Source organism: Canis aureus, chromosome 22 (assembly GCF_053574225.1).
Source record: "Canis aureus isolate CA01 chromosome 22, VMU_Caureus_v.1.0, whole genome shotgun sequence".
In the NCBI taxonomy this organism is placed as follows: Eukaryota; Metazoa; Chordata; class Mammalia; order Carnivora; family Canidae; genus Canis; species Canis aureus.
In genome coordinates, this window is record NC_135632.1 from 35009892 (window position 1) to 35033213 (window position 23322).

At 39.2% G+C, this 23322-nt stretch overlaps 1 long non-coding RNA gene across 1 annotated transcript in view; it reads left to right on the forward strand.

The window, feature by feature from the left end:
* LOC144294359 (uncharacterized) overlaps positions 1 to 18928 on the forward strand; it is a 91118-nt gene extending 72190 nt beyond the window's left edge. Inside the window, exon 4 of the long non-coding RNA XR_013361761.1 lies at positions 18134 to 18928. This is a non-coding gene — a long non-coding RNA (uncharacterized LOC144294359). The remainder of the gene's footprint in view (positions 1 to 18133) is intronic.
* The last annotated feature ends 4394 nt before the right edge of the window (positions 18929 to 23322 follow it).

Consider the following 23322-nt stretch of genomic DNA (forward strand, 5'->3'; position numbering starts at 1 on the left):
CTAAATTAACTAGAGTTTGGGATTAATGATGTGGTGATGATGAATATTCCTTGGAAAGACTGTTTGTTCTGTCACTTCTATCCTGATGACTCAGTTTACCTTTGCTACACTTCATAAGCAATCAGATAGTTTGAAGACAAGACAGCATCCACTTGTATTTAGACACCACAAGAAACCAGATATCTTTAAAAACAAAAACAAAAACAAAAACACATAATCACAGTCTTATGGAGCTGGGATCCCAGTTGCAAAAAAGGCCTAAGGCAAACATTTAGAGACCAAAATAGTACATAATAAATTGCCAAATGTAGACTGTATAGGACTTTTAGAATTCAGAGAAAGGAGAAATTTGTGTAGGCAAAAATTGCTTGAAGAGGGGCGTTGAATTATACTTTTAAAGGTAATGAGAAATTGTAGTAGAAAGTGGAAACTTGGTGAGGGGAAAGGATGATAGTGTTCAGAAATGTGGTGAAAAGTCGTATCTGCTGGAGACTGAGCAAAGCCTCTGAATTCCAGTAGCAAAGTCTCTGAACCCTCACCTCAATACCTCGGAGCATCTCATTTTATTTTATTTAAAATAAATTAAAGATTTTATTTACGTATTCATGAGAGACACAGGGAGAGAGGCAGGGACAGAGGCAGAGGGAGAAGCAGGCTCCCTGGGGGGAGACTGATGAAGGACTTGATCCCAGGATCACAGGATCACGACCTGAGCTAAAGCCAAAGGTTCAACCACTGAGCCACCCAGATGCCCCAGGCCATCCCATTTTATAAGCTGACTCACTCCACTGGTATTCCATGTCTCTGAAGTTGGGACCATTCTTTCTCTTCTTCTGTTACAGAAGATAAACATTCCTGATCCTCTCAAAGGACAACTCTTCCACTGTCCTTTGGGTTCCATTTCTGTCACATTCTTAATGAGTCACTTCCTTAGCTCTACCTTCCTGTCCTCCTCATAAGCAGTATCCCCCACTGTAATGACTTCTACCTATGGGTATTCGAACATGCTTTCCCACCTCCAACTAGTATCAATGACAAAGACACCTGTAGACTACCGCCCTCCTCTACCCACCACCCCCTTTTAGTGCTCCTTCACAGAAAAACTTATTGAGTTAATATTGCCATTGTTCTCTTTTCCTCCCACCCCAGCCTCCTTACCTGACTTCAACTGAGTTCTTTTTTTTCCAGTCTTCTGAAGCTGTTTTTGTGTAGGTCATGATTACCTTTGTATTGCCAAATCCAGGGGGCATTGGCTATCTGGACCTTTCTCAACCTCTCACTGGATTTGGACACAGTTGGCTCTGACTTCGTAACACATTTTGTTTTCTTGGTTTTGATGACACCAGGCACTGGGTTATTTTTTACTCCTCTGACCTCCATATTGACTTTCCTTTTCTGTCTCCATTTTCTTTTCTTTAGGAATGCCCCATAGCAATTATGGGTTCTCTATCCTTCTTGGTCTCTATTCTTAGATGGCCTCATTGAGTCTTATTACTTTAAATGTATATATTCTTTACATCAAGCCTAACCTCTCTCAAATTCCAGATTCATTTATGAACTACCTATTGCATACTTTATTGACTAATAAGCCCTTAAAATTTAACATCACTAAGTCAGAACTTCTGATGGAATTTCTCTTCTCTCATCCCTCTGGTCCTCTCTCTTGGTGTAGAGTACTGTTTATGTTTACTGTACTGTAAATCTGTTTATGTCCTACAGCCCAATAGTCATTCCTCATTACTTACCCATAGGCAATTTCACAAAGTTTCTTTTGCCTCTAACTCCAAAGCATATCTGAAATCCATCCACTTCCCCCTATTTCAAGAGCTATCACACTATTTCAAGCTGTCATTAGCTCTTTCTTCACTTGTTGCAGTAGCCTCCTGACTGGCTTTCATAGGACTCTTCTTTCTCCACAGTTTTTTATGCAACAGTGATCTTTTAAAATGTAAAATAGATCATGCCACGATCTTTTTAAAAATGCTCCAGATGAGTTGTCAATTGTACTCAGATTAAGAGCTGAGCTTCTAACACTGTTCTGGATGTCCCAGACCACTCTCCAACTCCCCATTACTCTCTTCTTGCTTACCATGCTTATAGCCGCAAAGGCCTTCTTTGCCTTAAACACTCCAAGTTATGCCTTCAAATTGGCTGCTGAATATTCCAGACACATGGCTGGCTCCTTCTTATCATGTAGACATCAGCTCATAAGTTACCACCTTGCTGAGACTTTCCCAGGCAACTGATTTTTAATTAGCTCTCGCTTTTTTTCAGTTTCCCCATTAACTAGTTACTGTCTCTCAGATCACTTAAAAAATTTCATCAGACAATAAGTTAAACAAGAAAGAAGGAGATTGACAATGGAATAAACAGAAAAGAGGAGATAAATCTACCACTTGCTTTGGTTTAATTTGTATTATCTATACATAAACAGTATAAGAATTTTGAGGCACAGGGATCCCTGGGTGGCACAGCGGTTTAGCGCCTGCCTTTGGCCCAGGGCGTGATCCTGGAGACCCGGGATCGAATCCCACGTCGGGCTCCCGGTGCAGGGAGCCTGTGTCTCTGCCTCTCTCTCTCTCTCTGTGTGACTATCATAAATAAATAAAAAATTAAAAAAAAAAAAAAGAATTTTGAGGCACAGATTGGTGACTTCTGAGCTTGGCAGTTACCTTTTGGGAAAAAAAAAATAGTGTGCCCAGAAGTCCCAGTCCCTGGTTTCATCAATAAAATTGGTCTGAAGCTATTTATTTAATCTGCTTCCCTCGTTGGAAACAAAACATTGAGGTATCTTAGTGCCTTTTCAAAGGGTCAGAAAATATCTACAACAATCTGTTGGATTATCCATAATTAAGGAGTGAGCCCATTGTAGCATTGGGAATTCCCAAATGTTGCATATTAGGTAAATTGGAAAAATAATGGTTGCAACATCACAAAATGTTTCTCCTCACTTGCTTTAATAAGTGTATTCACAGTTCTTAAAGTTTTTCATGGTCCATTTGGTGAGCTCATAAAGCCTCAATGGCATGAAATGTCTATGGTAGGGTCTCCAGATACAGTTTTGCTTAGTGGTTGAATAAGTTCTTATATGGTTTGTGAATTGATGGAGCTGAGTACCACTTAAATTTATGCATTATATACATCTGGCCTAACCTTTCTCTGGAGTCCCTAGAGCTGAGTTTTATTCTTGATTGTCAGAAACTAAGTTTGGATGTACGTGCACTTATCTGACAGAATTACATGGAGCATGGTCTGGATTGGTCCAGCTAGTCACACAGAAAAGTTAGCTTAACAGATGCTGAGGACTGCTTTTTGTTTCTTCATCCAATGAGGCTTAAGGTGGAAAAGACACCAAGCAAGCAGATTGTTCAAGTATGATACTGAAACCATGCTCTGGTTAAAAGATATACAGTCACCAAGAGATTATTAGAAAATATATCACATTAAGATTTATTTTCAACTACAGTTATTGATTGCAGGATTAAATTAAAAGGGGGAAGATATGAAAAAAATTTAAAAATCCACCAATAAATAAATGATTAAGTCAATCATGGAATATTCCATTCAGAAGTTTCTAGAATTCTTAAATTCTGTTACAAGAATATAGAAACATGGAAAAAGCACTCTAAGCATAAACAGCAAAGCAGTATAGCAAACTATTTATTATAGGAGAATATCTTTATGAGAACTCTGCATAGAAAAAATAAATTGGGAGAAAATGTATTCATATGTGCAGTAAATGCTTACATAGCACTTATGTATTAATTAGGCTAGTATAGGCAGTGCTAAGAAATGACCTGCAAAGTGTATGTGGCTTCAACATCACAGCCCAGAGCAGATATTTTTGATTAGAGGAAAGCATCACTCCATATAGTGATCCAGGCTCTGCCGCCACCTAGGACTCTAATTCCTCTCTCGCCATTGCTGCTGAGGAAGACAGAATGAAGAAGGCAACTTGCTTCTGAAGATTCTTAGCCAACTGCATGTCTTTGGTGAGAATTAGATGACCCTACTTGGGGTGCAAGAAAGTCTGGAAAATGTCCTTTGCTGGGCAGCTACTTCCCTTATGCCAAGACAAGATTTCACATGAAGGTCAGTAATTTCTGTCAAACTTCGTAAGAGGAATGGAACTAAATCAGAATCGAGCTCTCTGACTCTGAAATCTAGGCTTATACCTACCATGCTGTTTGGAAGCTAAAAACCTAGGAGTTTCCCTACAGATTACAAATGGTTGATAGATGTCGGTGAAGCACCTCTAAGTCATGAACTTTAATACCTTAGGAAGTTGTGTTATCCATTAGAAACTCTGGGTTGGTGTCAATGCCTTCTGAGGTTCCCATTTCCCCCAGCTCTGGAGCAGTCTGCTGTGCCAGTGAGAGCCCAGAAATCCTACCTACAGCCTCCCCACCCAAACACATAGCTGGAGTTAGGGACAAAGCTGCTGCCTTACAAGTGAAATCACCGTAGATGCAAGGGTCCCAGGTATCATGTGAAGAAGCCATCCTTGAGGGTTGGAATGGATTGAGATGATGAGTGAGTCTGAGCTCCAAAATCTTGCCCAATCTTGTTAGTTGCACTTCTACCTTTCCTGAGGTCCATCGTGTAGACGCACCTTCAGTTCAGCAGGGAGGGACCCACAGTGTATTTGATACTTGATTCCCAAGCATAAGGAGGTTTCACCTTCTTAGACTGAGTATTTGGATTAAGGTTTTTGATTGGTTTGTCACCCAGAACATCCTCTAGAATGTTGCTATTGAAGTCATGAGTTTTAAAAGAATAATCTGATAATCAGGGAATAGGTGGTTCTAGAGGATAACATTTTCAAGAATGTCTTCTAGAAAAATAGAATGATGCAGCTATTGCTGCTGATGGTCTTTATTTTGTCATGATTTCTATGCTTAAGGTTTTTGTACACATTATTTTATCTGGTCTTTGGAAGAAATCTACAAAGCAGATGTTATGTTCATCATCATACTCATTATCATCCTATAGATTTAAAAATCTAAATTTGAAGATAGGATGTAATTTGCTCAAGGTCATATACTTAATAAGTAGAGTCTAACTTCAAAGCTCATGCTTTTTTCCTAGATCATTTGTCATTTTAATTTGTCCAGAATCCATCCTCACTTGTCTTCATGTTCCAGTTCCTTTGGGAGTTTACCTGTCTTGCATCTTTTTGGAGTGGAGCTTCTCATTTCCCAGTATGAAAATGAAGGGAGCCAATCATTTCACTCCTTCCTGTTCTCTGCATACTCTGGTGGTAGAATGTGATCTAAGTATGGGCAACTAGATATTGAATCTTGGGTTATGGAAACAGGAATGAGGAGGGAGCCACTTGAGACTATAAAGTCTGTTATGGCACTCTTATGGCTTTGTAAATCATAGCCCTCTATTACCTCCTAGATTTCTGCTAGTTTCCAGGCCTGTTCTGTCAGATTTTAATAATGTCCTGTGATCCCTCAGGTATCTGTCTGATATACCTTCTCTTGGATAAGCGACCCGGAATTGGGTTCTGGTGCTTTCAATTAAGAATGCTATATTTTATATTTGGATGCTATTTGTTATAAGTAATAGGAATTCCATACTTAAAGTGGCTGAGACAACAAAACAGTGTATTAATTCTCATAAAAAAAAAGGCAGAGAAGATGTCAGGGATTTCTCTAATCCCGGTAGAATGGGCCAATCTGCTATTACCCAAACACTGATTATAAAATTCTTCTCTGACTTTCTTGCTTTCTTGTCCTAAAACTCATGGAAATGATGAGTCATAGTTGGAGTTAGTGTTGATAATTAGAAGTCATAATGTGGAATGTATATCACCTTAATGAGAAGCTGATTTATATTGTTTTTTCTAGTAAAAATATGCCCTGTAAAACCTGAATTACACATTTTTACAGTGTTACTTCACAGGGGGGAAATAGCATTAGGGTTTAGAGTTGGGGATGTTTATTTATGTATGTATGTATGTATGTATGTATGTATGTATGTATGTTATTTTTTTGTGAAGTTGGGGATATTTAAAAGTAGTTTGTGGGCAGCCCGGGTGGCTCAGCAGTTTAGCGCCTCCTTCAGCCCAGGGCCTGATCCTGAAGACCCGGGATCGAGTCCCAGGTCGGGCTCCCTGCATGGAGCCTGCTTCTCCCTCTGCCTGTGTCTCTGCCTCTCTCTCTCTATGTGTCTCTCATGAATAAATAAATAAAATCTTTTAAAAGAAGTTTCGTACTATTGCTTTTGTATAGCATTGAATTATGAAAATTCAGTACAAGAGCATATATTAAAAATGCAGAAAAAGAAAATATATAGTCTTATAGATTCAGTAACATACAACACTAACTTTTTAATTAACCAAATATGTGTAAATGGCCCTCATTTCCCAGATTCTCCCAGCAAGTGGTACATGATGATTGCCTGATCTTTCTCTCTCTCAAGGAACTAAATGTGGCTGATTGCATTCCCTCCTAGGGAGCCTTTTAGTAGAGGGAGGAGTTTTGTTTTTTTTTTCTCTCTCTCTCTCTCTCTCTTTTTCTTTTGTATTAAGGGCTTCTGGGAAAGAAATACTTTTCTAAATCATATATGTGAAAGTGACTACATTTCTTTCTTCTTTTTTTTTTTTTCCCAAAGAAAAACATAAACCATTCTCTACTTTCTAGACTAAGAGCCAGAAACATAAATACAAAGGTAAGAAATAGAATGTTCTGGTTTGAAAGTCTGTTTAGTTACAGAAAGAAGTTATAGAGGAGTAGGGGAGGGAAAGTAACACCAAGATAAAATGACAATAGAGAAATGTGCAAGTGAGACCTTTCCTCTGATGGTTTTTTCCTCCACAGAAATACACACTGAGAAGGCCAGAGAAGGGAGGTTGCAGAGCAGATGTACACATTCCAAGGGCACAACCACAGCAAACCATACGGATAGACAAGAGACATTCTTTGGAGTAACAATACTGTCTTCACAATTTTCAGGTTATGAATATTTACCTGGGAAATTGTGTTTTATTTTTGAGCCCATACATCTATGTGGGAGCGGAGATAGAGGATTTCATGCTACTCTCTTTGCAGATATTTAGGTGAAATCTGGAGGAACTCATTCTAAAAATTATGCCCTTTCTTCATCAGTTTCTTGATGTGAGAATTCATCAATGAAGAATTGAATAATGCCTCCAGTTTACCATTGACAAGTTGACAGGTGTTTTTGTAAACAATTGAGGCTAAAATAGGTCCCTAAGTCCTACAAAACAAAATCAAAAATTTGATATTTGAAGACCAGAAGTTCTAGTTAAACCACAAAGAAATTAGTTATAGGCATCTGACAGTGATCTAGGCCAAAGGGTCGGGGAAGTAGAATACAACCTAATATTGAGATCCAGTAATCACTTATGTTTGGTTTGTAAAATAAAGCAATTTAACCTTCTTCAATGTGTTTTGCTTAAGATAGGATTAAAATCTGGCAGAGATGTGGTGTAGTGCTGAAGGGTATTCAGTGTCTCAGGAAACTAATGGTACTTAGAAAAAAAATGCAGCCTAAGAAACAAAAATGGGTAATTTATGCAACAATAATGGAAAGCTGCAGACTATTCCCATGTGGGTCTTTCCTTTTCTTATTTTTCTATTATTTATGCTAACAAAGATAATTTTCAGATATGTGACAGAGAATGAATACTTTTACTTTTTTTTTTGTAAAGGAAGCATAAAATACACTGTGTCTTAAGCAACAGAAACCATATTTTATAATAAATACACAGCTCTCTTTGCAATAGAAAATGTCCATCTGCTACCACTGGGTTTGCCTTGCACAAAGCAGCTTTGAAAAAAAACAACGTATCATTAATTTAGACCTGCTGTGGATGTGAATGCTTAGAAGCAATCGGTTCTACTCTAATCGACACAATGGAAAACTATCTTAATTAACGGAAAATGCTCAAAGGAGTGACCAGGGCACTTTCAGCCATAGCACTCATAGGATAAATTGTAATGGGAGATGTTTTAATGGAAACTTTTAGTTGGCCCTGACATTTTCTCCGATTATTAGCATCACTTTTCCCTCTGATTAGCTGTGCTTTCACTTTTATTCCACATTGACCTCTCCTATCCACTTAACCTGATAAAAGTAAAAGAATGTAGAAATCCTAACTTCACAATGACATACCCCAAATGAACAGAATCATTTTAAGAATATATTGTCTAAGAGGGACATGTGATGATTGTTCATTATCAATGAAATGAATAAGATATAACCTCATTTTTGGTACACACTGCTTCCTGGAATGCATCAGAGAATCTGAAAAGGAAAGGCTTAAAGAATTCGATTTACAGATACCCCCCAACCCCCCACACACTCCCTGAAAGCTCACAGTACTGTCACTTCACGTTTATGAAAAATCTGTTATACCTTTTTCCAAGAGGGTATATATACTCTTTGCTTAAAGCCATTTCTGCTTATGAAACTTTTCATAGGAACACTCTACTTTTTTTTTTTTTCTTGAGCAAGAGAGAGAGAGAAAATGCATGCATGCGGGGCAGGGAGGGGGCATGTTAGAAGGAGGGGGAGAGAGAATCTCAAGCAGAATCTCCACGCTGGGCATGGAAACGAAGGGTCCCACATAGGGCTCATCTCATGACCCTGAGATCATGATCTGAGCTGAAATCAAAAGCTGGACAGTCAATCCACTGAGCCACCCAGGCACCCAGAAACACTACTTTCAAAAAGCAGGGGCGATCTGTATTTTGGAAGGAGGATGCTAAAGAGGCTCTCACATACTAGGTATGTGATATATATACATACCTAGTATATTGGGAGAGCAAGACAAGCCTTGCAAGTGGGCACTAGCCTGATGTTATTCCAGAAAAAGTTTGAAAAAGATAATTCACCCAAGTATCTACCTATTGGCTAGGAATTTCTTCTGCTGTTCATCCTTTTGGATTTTGAAATTTTTTTCAGATATATCTTATTACAGCAGACATTCTTTATCAGATCATCTTCCTACTAATAATATTCTACATATGTAATTTTGTCTTTTAAAAATTACTACTTTGAACTTATTTCTACCACAATCCTATAATTTAAGATTACTGTTAACCATTTTACGGTTGAGAAGACTGAAGTGCAGAGTGGCTGCGAACTGCTTCCAGTCCAAAGCCTGATATCAGAGCCCAGAGCTTTTGCTTCTGGTACAGTCGTCTCTCCCTCCACAATTTATGATCAGAGCCTCTGTGAAGGAGACTTGGGATAGGCTCACAGGCTTAGTGAGAGCCAGAGGCAAGAATAGAAGACAGGGGAATGGAAAAAATAAGAGCAACAGAAGTCGAAAGCTGAGGGAGATAACACTTTACTTGCCCTAAGAACCCTCAGCCATCTCTTTGCGCTTGGTGCGGCTCTTGTCCATTCAGGAAAAACTCTGATTTTTTTTTCCCCGTTTTTTCATAGTTGTTGATAATTCTAAGTTGAACTCTTAGCACTCTATTCCCTAGTATGACCTTGAGCCAGTTGCATAATCTCTTGAAACTCAGTTTCCTCATCAATGAGAATAATGCTAAAAGCTCAGTCCCAGAGTCAACTCAATGAGATAAAGTATATAAGGCAACTCAGTAACATTGGTGCCTGAAACATGGTAATAACAGCTCAATGAATGTTAATTACCATTGATATATAGGAGATGCTTGTCAGTTTCTGACGGCCTAGTGTTTGAATTCCCCTTTATATATATGGCAGCTCATCAATATGCTATTCATAGTGTTGTCTGTCAGGTATTTCTGGATCTTTTTCTGAACACACAGAATTGTATTTCCCTACATCCCACTTTCTCCTGAGTTTGGGTGTGGCCATGTAGCTTGCTTTGGCCACTAAAGTTTAAGCAGGGATGACGTGTCACTTCCAGTTAGAAGCTTTATGTACTGGTATGTGTTTCACCACACTCTCCCTTTGTCATGATGACCTACAGCTTTCCACATAGAGGCTGTCCTGTTAGCCTAGGTCCTTGAGTGAGAATGAGAAGAGGTCTCAGGTGGCAAGATATGAAGGACGACTAAGGGGAAAAAAAAGAAAAGGAAAGAAAAAGAAACAAAAAAAATTTTCATTTAAGCCACTGAGTTTTTTGGGGTGGTTTGTTTAGTAGCATAATTTGGTCTCTCCCATCACCCTACCCTGAGTATTGGCAGAGCCCCATTAACATCCTGGAAATAGAAAGGGATAGATATCTTTGTCACCTCTCTTATAGGCACTTGATCCAAATCAGTACATCCACCTAAGTATATAAATTGGGAGCTAGAAATGCAAAGAAATAGGAATAGTGGTAGTAGCAATGTACATTTCTGGGAAAATTGGTGCTAACAGATACAAGAGCAACATCTGGGGTCTGGGGTCATTGGTAGACATTTTTGTAAATTATTTTGCCTGGTTTTCAGGGACATCAGAAGCAGAGTCCCCACTGGATAAGTCTGTGGTATAACTCTGGCCCCAGTTGGGGTGTGGTCTAGTATCCCTGGTTCCTGACCAATTTCCAACCTTCCTAGTGACTCAACTCTGCACGTAGCTGATATAATTTCAATTCATTCATTTTCTGATTAAATCAGCCAGAATGTAATCCTTGCAAATAAGATTCCTGAGTAACACAATATATAAATTAATTTTAGAATTTTCTTTGTTAATGTGCAGAGTTATTTTAGTATAATTCTGGCAGTTTGAATTAGTTGCTCTGAATGCCGTGCTTATCCATGCCAACAGTATACTTATTTTAGAAATGCCCACCCTTTATTTCAGCAATTTCTTGTCAACATATTAGTTCATGTTTTTTTTAAGATTCTTAATGAATTAAAGTCTACATTTCACTTACAGTTTAAATTATGTTGAAAATCTGATAGTTAAAACCATTTCTTTTACTCTTTCCCTCTGAAGAGTATGAGTTAATTTTCCTGTTTGTCTCTTGATTTAAGTACTGTGTGACTGAAAAAGATTAGTGAGTCTTTGGCTGTTTTAGGTACAGATCACATTGTTCTCTTTATTTTGAACTTGGTTTTACCTAGACATGAAGATGACCTAGAATGGCTCAGAAGGTTCTTTCCAGGTCCATGATTCCTAAGACTATGATTTGGTTACAAGAGTCAGAATTCCCACTGAGGGAGATTCATTCAGTTAGTTGGGTAAGATGATTACTCTTCTAAAGGGTTATTAATCTTGACATGACTTGACAACTAAATTGAACCACAACTTGGGCACTTCAGGATAGGGAAGAGAGAGAGACTCATTACAAGTTCCCAGCAGAGATGTCATTTTACATATTCTGGGTTTCTGTTTGAACTTACTGGGAAAAGATAGGAAAAGCAAATCTATTCCCAGTGGGGGCACCGACACTGTCATTTCCTTGTTGCAGTTCAAATGCCAGAGTAACTCTGATTGCCTCTCTGCCACTCCTTTTCATCTGCGACTCACCAAGTCTAAAAAGGAAATTAAAAACAACAACAAAGTTTGGAAATACAGGCAGCCCAGAAAGCTAGTCGGCATGCCTCAAAGTAGAGGAGAGATAAATGATTAGTTACCCTGTTCTGAAGCATGTGTTTCTAGAAAGGTGGAGAAGAAAACAGTGAGGGGCAAAGGGGGTGACCCCAGGATCAGGTCTCTTCTATTGAAGGTTTAGACGAGAAAAAGCAAACTCTAGTGAAATGATGAGACTTGGAGCAATAATGTGAGCAGGCTAGATCCCAGAGTGTGAGTTAAGATAACTGCTCTATGTTAAAGCAAAGGCTCTTAATTTCCAAAATAACTAGTCAATGTGTTTTTACAATGTTCTAACTCATGGGAAGGAAGGAAAAAACCCCACAGTGACCAATACATGTGATGTAAATGTAGAAATGTAAGGTTGATAGAAGACTTAGATGTTGTAGGTCACAATTTCCAGAAGCCAACTTTTAAGATCTGATTACTTGTCTAACTTTACTACCGTATTTGTTCTGCACATAAAAAGGAGCTGGGCTGGAAGTCAGCAGATCTCCTTGAAGATTCAGGTGATGTGAAAATGTCCCCAGATTTTTTTTTTGGGGGGGAGCGGGTGGAAAGGACTCTCCCCCTACTTTAGAGACAGATGAAAGCCTGAAGGCATCCAGTGACTTTCCCAAGGTCACACAGCGTTTTCAGCATGGGATCTGGAGTAATACTCAGGCTTTGCTGATGAGACCCTGATGTCTTGGGATTGTCTTCATTCACATTGATCCCTTGTTGGGGACAATGAGTGCTCTTCAGCTAGCTATTGAGATTCAGTGTCAGGTCCACTGCTCTGCCTAAGAAAATGTGGGACAGCCAGTCAGGCTCACTTTAAAAAACAGATAAACCTTTATGAAGTGTCCTAAAGTTCATTCTTATCCCAACAGTTTATAAGGGGAACTTGAGAGATGAAGCATCCTGGAGGGTTATATGCTGCCTCTGGACCCAGCTCCTCTTGGATTTAGGTTCCAACTCTGCCCCTCACTCTGTATGCCATTTTGGGAGTGTTAATGTCCCTAACCCTCAGTTTCCTGATGGTAAGATGGAGATAATTATGGTATCTGACTCATCTGGTTGTTGGAAGGATTTATTCATGCAAATGAGGAATATGCAAAGTCTGAAATCAGAGTTTAATAAACAGCAGGTTAAAGAAGAGCCAGGCATTAAAAACTAAAGGGTATGGATACATATTAAGAGAAAAGAAAGAGGACATTTATCTTAATACTTATTAAACTTTATTTTTGTCTTAATATTCACTGATATCTATTTTATGCCCTCCTCCACTGCTGAAATGCTTTTTCCCCCAAATATGCTTACCTTGGCTACTCTCCTTGTAGACATCAATTATATACCCAACCCAAGAACAGAAACTTTGGGAGACTCTTTTTTTTTTTTTTTTTTTTTAAATTTGGAGAAGTTTGCCCCTGGGAAGGGCAGCAGGAAAATGTACCCAGAGATTAGCAAGTGGTGCTTAGACCCACGGGGACCCAGCACAGCTAAGAGAAGAAAGGCACTGACTACAGTTATAGAACTGGAATTAGTCTTAGTGGTCATCCTGTTGACTCATTCATTTTAAAGAAGGGGAAGAAGGGAAGTCCAGAGAGGTTGCTCATGTCCATGAAGTCTTGTAGTACTTTCACTTACAGCACATCACTCTTAACTTTTCACTCTTCTATTTATCTTCCTTATTTCAGCTTCATTTTGCATCCTTTTGAATGCTTCCCATGGTAGATTGGTACAAGCATTTGGAGCTTCTACATAAATTGGTTCCTACCTTTGGATCTCTTGGGATTTTTGTAGGACCCTGCAAGGGTGACTGTAGTCCAGGTATTCCAGATAAATGAACCTTTTGCTGGCAGCCACTGCCTCATTCCTGTACCTAAAGTTAGCAAAGATTCTCCACTAGGGAGTGGAGTCTGGCCTGTGTCCATGACTATGAATCTCCTTCTTGGCCGCCTCTTACCTTCATCCTATCTCTTGACAATTTCTGAGAGATAAGTTAACAAGGACAGGACCTGGAATTAGGTGAAGAGGTTTCTCTTCCAAACAGGAAGCATGTTATCACTGGAAGACTTTTCCAACCAATAGGGAAATGTGTTTATAGGAGGGGCAAACTCCAGCTAACATGCACCCATGAGGCAGAGACTGGGACCACCACATCCCTTATGCTCACACTAGGGACTGATATGTTTGGAGGTGAGAACTTTGACCTTTCTCTGTAAGGCCTTAAAGCTACAGTGAAAAAAGACCCCAAGAACAAGCTCTGCCAGATGGGTATAAGCTTCAAAAGGCTAAACCATTTTTGTACCCCATAGCACATAGTGTTTGTGGAATGGCAACAGTTCCTCTTTGGTGGTGGCAGGGTTTCTATGTGAGCTGTGCCTTAGACTAGTGACTCTCAAGTTTAACATCATCAGAGTCACCAGAGGACTTGTAAAACACAGACTGCTGGGCCCATATTAAGAGGTACCTGGGTATTTGTGTTTCTAACAAGCTCACAGGGGTTGCTGATGCTGGTGGACTGGAAACCACACCTGAAGAACCATTGCTGTAGGAGAAAGAGGCCCATGTTTCCTGAACTTTCAGCCTTATTTGTTGCCCCAGCCACACCTTTCTTTTATCTTCAGCTGCTCAGACCTTTTTTTCCAGTGCATAGGAGCTTTCAGATTCTCTTTGCATGCTCAGACACAAATATTCAAAATTTTACTCCTCTCCAAACACTTATTCTACAATGGGGCATTTCCGACTAGCCAGTCTGCACCTTAGAATTGCAGGTACACATTGGATGTCCAGAACTCTCCCCAGTAATTCTGTGCATACATTAATGTGCCCCATGCACACTAGACTTCTGTTTTATGTAACTGAAGAAGACAGACATTTATTGCAGGTTGGCTTCTCAAGGGAAAAGGGGTATGTTAAGAGGAGTGGCCTTTTCTCTCTTCTCCAGCTGTCTCCTGAGCCTAGGTTTTAAGAAGGCTAATTATTCAGGGCCTTTTCTGGCCAAAGCAACCTTGATAAAGAAAAGAAAAGATGGAGGCATCACAATTCTGGACTTCAAGTTATATTGCAAAGCTGTAGTGATCAGAACAGTAAGGTACTGGCACAAAAACAGACACATAGAACAAAAGGACAGATAGAAAACCCAGAAACAGACTCACAACTATATGGTCAATTAATCTGCAACAAAGCAGGAAAAAATATCTGATGGCAAAAAGAGAGTCTCTTCAACAAATGGTGTTGGGAAAACTGGATAGTCACACACAGAAGAATGAAACTAGACCACTTTCTTATACCAAACATAAAAATAAATTCTAAATGTGAAACATGAAACCATAAAAATGGTTTACACAGGCAGTAACCTCTTTGACATTGGCCATAGCAACTTCTTTCTAGATATGTTTCCTGAGACAAGGGAAACAAAAATAAATTGTTAGGACTTCATCAAAAAAAAAAAAAAAAAAAAAAAAAAAAAAGGCTTTTGCACAGTAAAGGAAACAATGAAATTGAAAGGCAACCTACAGAATGGGAGAAGATATTTGCAAATGACCTGATAAAGGATTAGTATCCAAAATATATAAAGAGCTTATAAAACTCAACACCCCCAAAATCAATAATCCAATTAAAAAATGGGGAGAAGACGTGAATAGACCTTTTCCATAGAAGACATCCAGGTGGCCAACAGACACATGAAAAGATGCTCAATATCATTGATCATTAGGGAAATACAAATCAAAACTATGATGAGATACCACCTCACACTTGTCAGAATGGCTAAAATCAACAACACAAGAAACAAGTGTTAGAGAAGATGTGGAGAAAGGGGAAGGCTCTTACACTGTTGGTGGGAATGCAAGCTGGTGCAGCCACTCAAGAACAGTATGAAACTTCCTCAAAACGTTAAAAATAGAACGACCTTCCCATCAAGCATTGCACTACTAGATATTTACCCAGAGGATACGAAATACTGATTCAAGGGACATATGCACTCTGATATTTATAACAATGAATACAATAACCAAATTATGGAAACAGCTCAAGTGTCCATCGTCTGATGAAGGAATAAAGCAGATGTGATACACATACATGCACACACACACACATACACAGGAATTTACTCAGCCATAAAAAAGAATGAAAAAAGAATGAAATCTTGCCATCTGCAATGATGCGGATGGAGCTAGAGCATTATGCTATGTCAAGTCAGTCAGAGACAAATACCATTTGATTTCACTCGTATGTGGAATTTAAGAAACAAAACAAATGAGCAAAGAGGGAAAAAAAGAGAGAGAAGCAAGCCAGGAAATGGACTATTAACTATAGAGAACAAACCAGAGGGGAGGAGGATGGGGGAAATAGGTGAGGGGGATTCAAGAGTGCGCTTGTTGTGATGAGCACCAGGTATTGTATGGAAGTGTTGAATCACTATATAGTACACCTGAAACTAATATAGCAGTGTGTCAACTAAATGGAATTTACATACAAACTTAAAAAAGAAGGCAAAAGAACTGTTCAATAGAAATTTTTGTGGCATCCTAGGCACAAACAGACTTGTTCTGGGGCTGGGGCAAATGGGGTGGGTCTTTCATACACTGATACATCTTAGGCATTGATTAAGGGCTCTTAAAGGGGGCAAATGAATTTTGAGGTGCTTCAGGCTCTCCCTTCCAGTAGCCTGAGAGTAGTCCTAAAGACACCTGTTGGCCCTTGGTATGTAAAACACACCAAAGGGAGGAGGTACATGCACAGACAAGGTCAAAAGCCATCCTGGGAATCTAGGGAGACCTTTAGCAGCAAGTAGAGAAAGCCGGTTGGCAGGGGGGCGGGGGGGCTGAGAATCCTCAAGGACGTATGTTTATTTGACTTTGATGACAACTCATCTCACTTGCGGGGGAAACTGTTTTCATGTGTGTCTCTGAGGTGGAGGGGCTTGTCTGGCCTAGACTATCCTAAGAAGCTCTTTTCCTGTGACTCTTAGTGGTATGGGATGCCTGGGCTCATTTGCTAAACCTGAGATTCTTAGTGAAGGCTGCCAACACAAAGCTCCTTCAGGCTGAGGTTAGCAGCTAAGCATTTAAATCATCTGGCTGTGTTGCCGGATTCCTTCTCAGGCAGGGTGCCCAAGGGTGGCATATTTTCTGGGACAGCCTGCCAGCTTCTTCTCATGCTTACTTTCCATTATCCAGGGTGGCCAGGTGCCCCCCTAGAGCTGCGGGCTGGGAATCAGATGCAACCACAGTCATGAATTTTGTAGCATCATTTGCATGTTTAACCTTCCTCTGCTTCTCTTATTCTCAGACAGATGCAGGCAAAGCCATTTCTGTAGAAGTTTCTATGCTGCTGAACAAGGCTGGGATGGTGATGAAATAAATAATCATCAGGACTGTTTGAGTCTTATCCCCTCTCTAGGTCTCTTTTAAGAAGGGCATTCTGAGCTATAGTGTTACAAAGATACTTTATCAGTAAATATATCATGGATTTTTATTTCACCCCTGGCCTCAAGACCATATTGTGTCTTATCTTCCGCATCCATACAGAAGTACTAACGTTGCACATTTCTCTTCTGTGGAAACAATACTGGTAATGGAATCAGGAGATTTGGCCTTCAGTTGTGGCCTCCCACTTACAATCTAGCTGAGCCCCCCTGTGACATAGGCTAAGATTGGTTTTGCTTACTCAGTATGGTCATTGTGAGGGTCAGGTGCAGACAAATCTACTTGTGAGACTATTGAGAGCAATCCAAAGAAAGAATTTATAGGATAGAAAATACCACATACTCATCGATTATATTGGGCCATTGTGATCAATAGCAGCACTCCAACTAAAAGGGATTACTCTCTGCTCTAGGTTATTTCTGTATCTAGATAGACCTGGGATCAAATCCAGGCGATTCCCCTTACAAGCTACTCAATTCTATGAAATGAGTTGGAGCCCTCTGAATCTTTGTTTTGATAAATTTGCCTTTTAGGATGTGGTGAAGATTATAGCTAACATATATACAGAAGGCTTCCTGCCACCCAATCAATGATAGTTTATTTTATTTTATTTTTAATTTTTTTTTTTTTTGCCTATTGCCAACTCCGAAGGAAATCTTTGGTACTATATAGGGCAAATTCTTATCTGGCAGCGAGTACTATTGCTAAGACATGAAATTCAATTATGGAATCTCTATCCTTGGCTCAAGTAACGGTGATTCCATAAAAAGGTGCTGAGTTTCCCTGAGGAGGGAAAAGTGCTTCAGAGGCAAACCATCACTGATTCTTAAACACTGATGTCTCTGTTTTTTGATGAATAGGGTCCTATTTCCAGGTTACCTGTTTTTTTTTTTTTTTCCCCACCTTGGCTTAGTCCTTATCTCCCTCCAGAGCTGCCTGCTCCTACCCTAGTGACATTAATAACACAAATTTTGTAGCCATATCTGCAATAAAAAGGACACAATGTCATCTCTCCTGTGAGCCCTTCCCTTAGTGACAACCATGCATGGGGCTCCTTCTTCCATAACTCACTTTGCAGTTACTGCCTGTCACTCAAGAAATTAGTATCTGTAACTCAGGTAGCACCTAATCATTATTCTCTCTAATTGTCTAAAACACACAGCACAGTACTGTAAATATATGCATACATCTTGAGTTTTCTTTCTTTCTTTTGTGTCTTAACTCTTCAGGTACATTCTGAGCGCTTTCTGGATGGGCCATGACTTCCTGCCTCACAGAGTTAAAGTGGATCTGGCAACCCAGTGGGGAGCACACAGTAGGCATTTTGTATGAATTTTTTGTCTGATGGGAAGAGAGCAGTGATTTCTATGGTGAATATCTGCTCATTTCATGCTATGGGCTGCTGCTTGATTTGAGTTTTCCCAGGAGATCAATTAATTACTTTGCTCCATTGAATACTTTTTAAGGATTCTTACAGATGTTTGATAAATGCCCGTATCTCAGGAGAACAGGGGGCATTCATATATTAAAATACTTGTTTTGAGAGATACCGGACACAAAAGAGCACATACAATATTACTTCATTTAAGAGTGCCTCGGTGACTCAGTTAAGAGTCTACCTTCAGCTCACTCAGGTCATCCCGGAGTCCTGGGGTCGAGCCCCACATTGGGCTCCCTGTGTAGCAGGGAGTCTGCTTCTCCCTCTGCCTTTGCCCCTCCTCCCCAAACATGCTCTTTCTCACTCTCTCTCTCAAATAAATAAATAAAATCTGTAAAAAAACATTACTACATTTAATAAGGGCCCTAAATAAGGAAAAATCACACCTTTACCCCTATCCTGGAAGATGAATTGACTGACAAAATATGGGAGGAGATTTGTGGGATTCTGTGATAATTTTGTATCTAGGTCTGGAGGATGGTTAGAGAAGTGTGTTCAACTTTGTGAAAATTCATGCATCTGAGTACTTACAAGCTGTGGGCTTTTGTTCCTGTATATTATTTATTAATAAAAGAAAAAAATCTCATTTGTGTTCTCTTGTTTATTTTGGTAGAACAAGAGTAAAAGCAATGTCAGTTTGGGTTCAAATAGTGATGATGTTATTATGACCTCCACTAAATGCCATCTGCTCCACATACCTTGGAAAAGAGAAATTTTGCTTGTGTAGGATGTCTCTCAGACTTAAAAATAAGGTTTATAGAGAAATGAAAGTCAGCTGGTGGACAACCTGCAGTTTGTCTTGCCTAGACACAGAAGCAGAAGTGGCAGGGGACTGTTCTCGATCATCGATTAGGAGCACAGCCATCCTTGGGTCAGACAGCTAGGTCCCAGCTTAGGTCTGCAAGGGCTTGGCTGTCTCATTGGGCTCACAGATGAACAGCTTTTATGGAGAATATTGGTGAGGCATTTGCACATTCACCCACATATGCAAACTTCATGGTTTATTAAGGGAGACGAAATATGTACTTGTGGCCTAATTTTTCTTAGAGGAAAGAAATCTTAATTTATACAGAAAATTAAGCTTAACAGTCTAACAGCATATTTTTTCTAGACACATTTCTTTTGGTGAATAACAAGTCATTTATAATGTTTCTTCTCTTTTTGGAACAGTTTGCATACAAGCTCTTGTAACACTATTTTCTATTGCTTATCTGCCAATTCTTTCCTGGAGGAGAGAAGTATTGAATGCCATGATAAAACACATTTTGCACCCACATGACCAGGCTCCAGTATCAGGGTTTTTCCAATTTCACTCTGGCCCACCTGGGATGGTGTTTTTCAGCTATGCATCAGAACCACCTGTGTTACTTATTAAAGAAGTTTGAATTTCTGGGCCCCAGCCCACATGATGAATCTCTAGTGGGCAGGTGCCAAGATGCTACATTTTGAAATAAGCTCTCCTATTGATTCTTTTTTTTTTTTTTAAGATTTCATTTATTTATTTGAGAGAGAGAGAGATAGAGCAAGTGAGAGAGAGAACACACACACACGCACAACACGCACAAGTAGGGGAGGGGCAGAGGAGAAGAAGGCTCCCTGCTCACACACCTGACTTGATCCTAGGATCCTGAGATCATGACCTGAGCCAAAGGTAGATAGTTAACTGATTGAGCCACCAGCACCCCTCTCCTGTTGATCCTTAAGCACACTGAAATCTGAAAACCTTTGGTTCACTAACTACTGGCAGATGTCGAACACTACTGGTAGATGTCTCTAGGGGGTGAGGGGATGTTGTCCCAGGAAGCTTCCCAAGAATCTCTTGGAAAGAACTTGTGTTGGGAACATAAATTCAAATTAATATTAGAGAGCCATTAGCTTTAGGTGGGAAATATGTGCAAAATATCCATTGTCTTGTGTTTCCGAGCAGAGTGAGACAAGAAATTCTTTGTGCATAGACAGAGACTTTGCCTTTTTAGTGTTTGCACTTCTGTCCTTCTATATTGGCAGGAATTCTGACTTTTACATTCCCTTTGAATCAGACAATTGTCCTTTTCTGTGCATTTCTTTTACCACAGCAGGCTATTTCTAAAAGAACAGTGTTGCCTTTCTTCTTGTGGATTGTTTTCTTTTTTCTCAAAAGATTTGAAAGTTTTCTCCCCTCTGCGTTTTGCTCAGATGACTTTATTACAAGGACACATCACTAAAAGTACATCTAGTGTACACTAGTTAAGGGGGTGGGGACTTTGTTGGAAAGTAGCTAGAAATAAACAAGGGAAAAAGATTATCTCTGGTATAAATAAGTATTTCTTGGAAAGGGCTGCAAAGAATAGCCCAAAGCAAACTGGTTGGTTTCTTCCATTCCCAGAATAAGCATAGGTATTGGAATTAGAAGCAGCAAGAACATCAGAATATTCTCTCATGATTTCACTATTTTAAGTCTGAATTTTGTAATCTGAGAAGCCCTGAGGGAAGAAAGGTGTTCATCTTTTCTTTGATGGATTAAAAAATGGCAGATTTGTAAATGAAATAAGGGAGATGTCAGATGTGAAAAAGAATTTCTAAGAACTATAAACTTGGGAGTTTGGGTCCTCCATGGAAGTTTCCTGGTATGGCCACCTGCAATCCAACTGCATGGAAGTATTAAAAGCAAATATAAGTATGAACTAGTCTAGAGATGCCAACAGGCATCAAGGAAGGTTAAGTATAATCTAACAGTTTTGATATATGATTTTGAAAATTTCAAAAACTAGAATGTCAACTAGGGGCAATATCTGAAGATACTTTCAAATTATGGTAACTGAGGGGTAGGAGGTGCATGCTACTGGCATCTAGTGGACAGAGGCCAGGGATGCTGCTGAATATCCTATGTATAGGACATTCCCTCTACCCTCTAACAAAGAATTATCTGTCCTCAAATGTCAAATGGTCAAGGCTGCCTGTGAAAGCAGGGCAAAGTTCAGTGAAGATTATGTGTGGAGGAACATTCCCTGAAGTACAGTGGCTCAGAAAGCTGTTTCATTGATCTTTATAAGTCCCTACATCGGGGGAAGTATCAAGCCTGCAACCTGAATGAAAGATTTGTGTTAACATGATGAAAAGAAGAGAGAATCCACAATTTATATTTTTGTTTCCATTGTCTTGAAATGGAAAGCATTCTCTGACTGAACAGAGGAAAACTAAAATCAAAATAAAGCATAGTGTGGCTGAAGAAATATGACAAGTGAGTAAAAGAAGATTCAGTAAATTTAAAAGAATTCAAGCATCTGAGAAAAGAACCATGCCTCTAACAAAACTTAGAAATGCTAACAAAACTTAGAAATGTGATTTCTGAGTCTCAGCATCATTGTCAATAACCTCTGAGGGCTCATAAATAAGTTCCAGAAAAACGGAGACAGTCAAATAATTCCATTATTCTCACAAAGGCTAGCTTCTGGTTGATATAAACTGGCAATCTTGACATTTACAACCATGCAACATTCTGAAATAGATCATTAAATTGTTTATGTATGTTTAGAAAAGGCAAGGATCCATAGCCACCTGTGTATTTCATTAAAAGGAAGATAGCTCAAGCTATCTTTAGTTCCTTTATAGATACCTTTATGAGGATGGTAGATCCAAGGAGCTCTCCAACTACAATTGTTCTTGAGGTCCGGAAAGCATTCAGTGGCATCACTTGTAGCTGGTTTTGTGGACTTATGTTCACCCATCTGGAGATCTCTAGTGGACTTCCACAGGATTCAACACTTGGTACTAGTTTTTTGTTTTTTTTTTTTTCCCAAAGGCTAAATGAGATGATGCAAAGCAAGGAAGAATGACACATATATTGATTCTAATAAAAATTCTACTTTTTGCCCCAACAAATTGGAATGATGATTCCAAAATCTCCAAAAAGAATTTTAGGAGTGATGAATACACGGTCTTTAATTTTTCTAAGATAGTTAAACATGGATGTAAAAATAAGGAAGATTTGGTTTACTAGCAGTTTCTGAAGAACATCAGTGGTTGAAATGGACCACAGCCTGAACAATATGAGGTAACTAAATGATAGAAACTAACAAAACAGACTGCTTAGTGAGAGATCACGAAAGTGATTATTTATGCTAATGAGGCCATGTAGAATATCTATTATGTTCTAGTATGATTTTTAAGGGGAATATTATGATTGAGCTAGTGTTTAAAATGGGGAGGAAAATGATGTTGAGATGGTTTAGAAACTGTGTCCTAGGAGAAATATTTGAAGAAGACAGAGAAGACAAAAAACGTACAGCAGGATTGGTAAATGGCTTCCGTAAGATTTTGGAGAAGTTATTACATAAGAAAAGTTGTTCCCTACTAATAAAGATGAAGGTGTAGAAATTATAAGATTTTGGGGCCCTATAGAAAACACTATCCAACTATTGAAATGACACTGGAGAAAATTCTGTCTACCTGAGAGCACTGCAGGACCCTGAAGGTATTAGAGCATGGATTTTGAAGAAGGGATGGGAAGTTAGATTATATCAGAAGGTCACATACATGGATGTTTACCAGTATCACCTGGGAGCTATTTTTTTAAACATGCCAATGTCAGGAATCCATACCAGAGGATTTAATGGGATAGATGTTTGGAAGGGTTTAAAAATCTAGATTTTTAAAATAGAAAGTTATGCAGATGATTCAGATGTGAAGTCAAATTTAAGAATCACGAGGCCTCTTTAGTTTCGTGATTCTAAGTGAAGATAAGATCATATGGGGAAGGTCAAAGTCCCAACAGCACCTGTGTGAACTTGCACTTGCTTTCTATCTCATTAGATTTTGTAGAGGGTTTATTAAACTCAGGCACCTTGGTGAAATGTTTACACAGATTATCTCACTTAATCGTCACAATAAACAAATGAGGCAGGTCACAGTTAGAATCACACTATACTTGTGGAAGCTGAGGTTCAGAGAATGACATGGTAGCAGAATTGGGATTCAAGCCCAGATTGTCTAAAGGTAAAG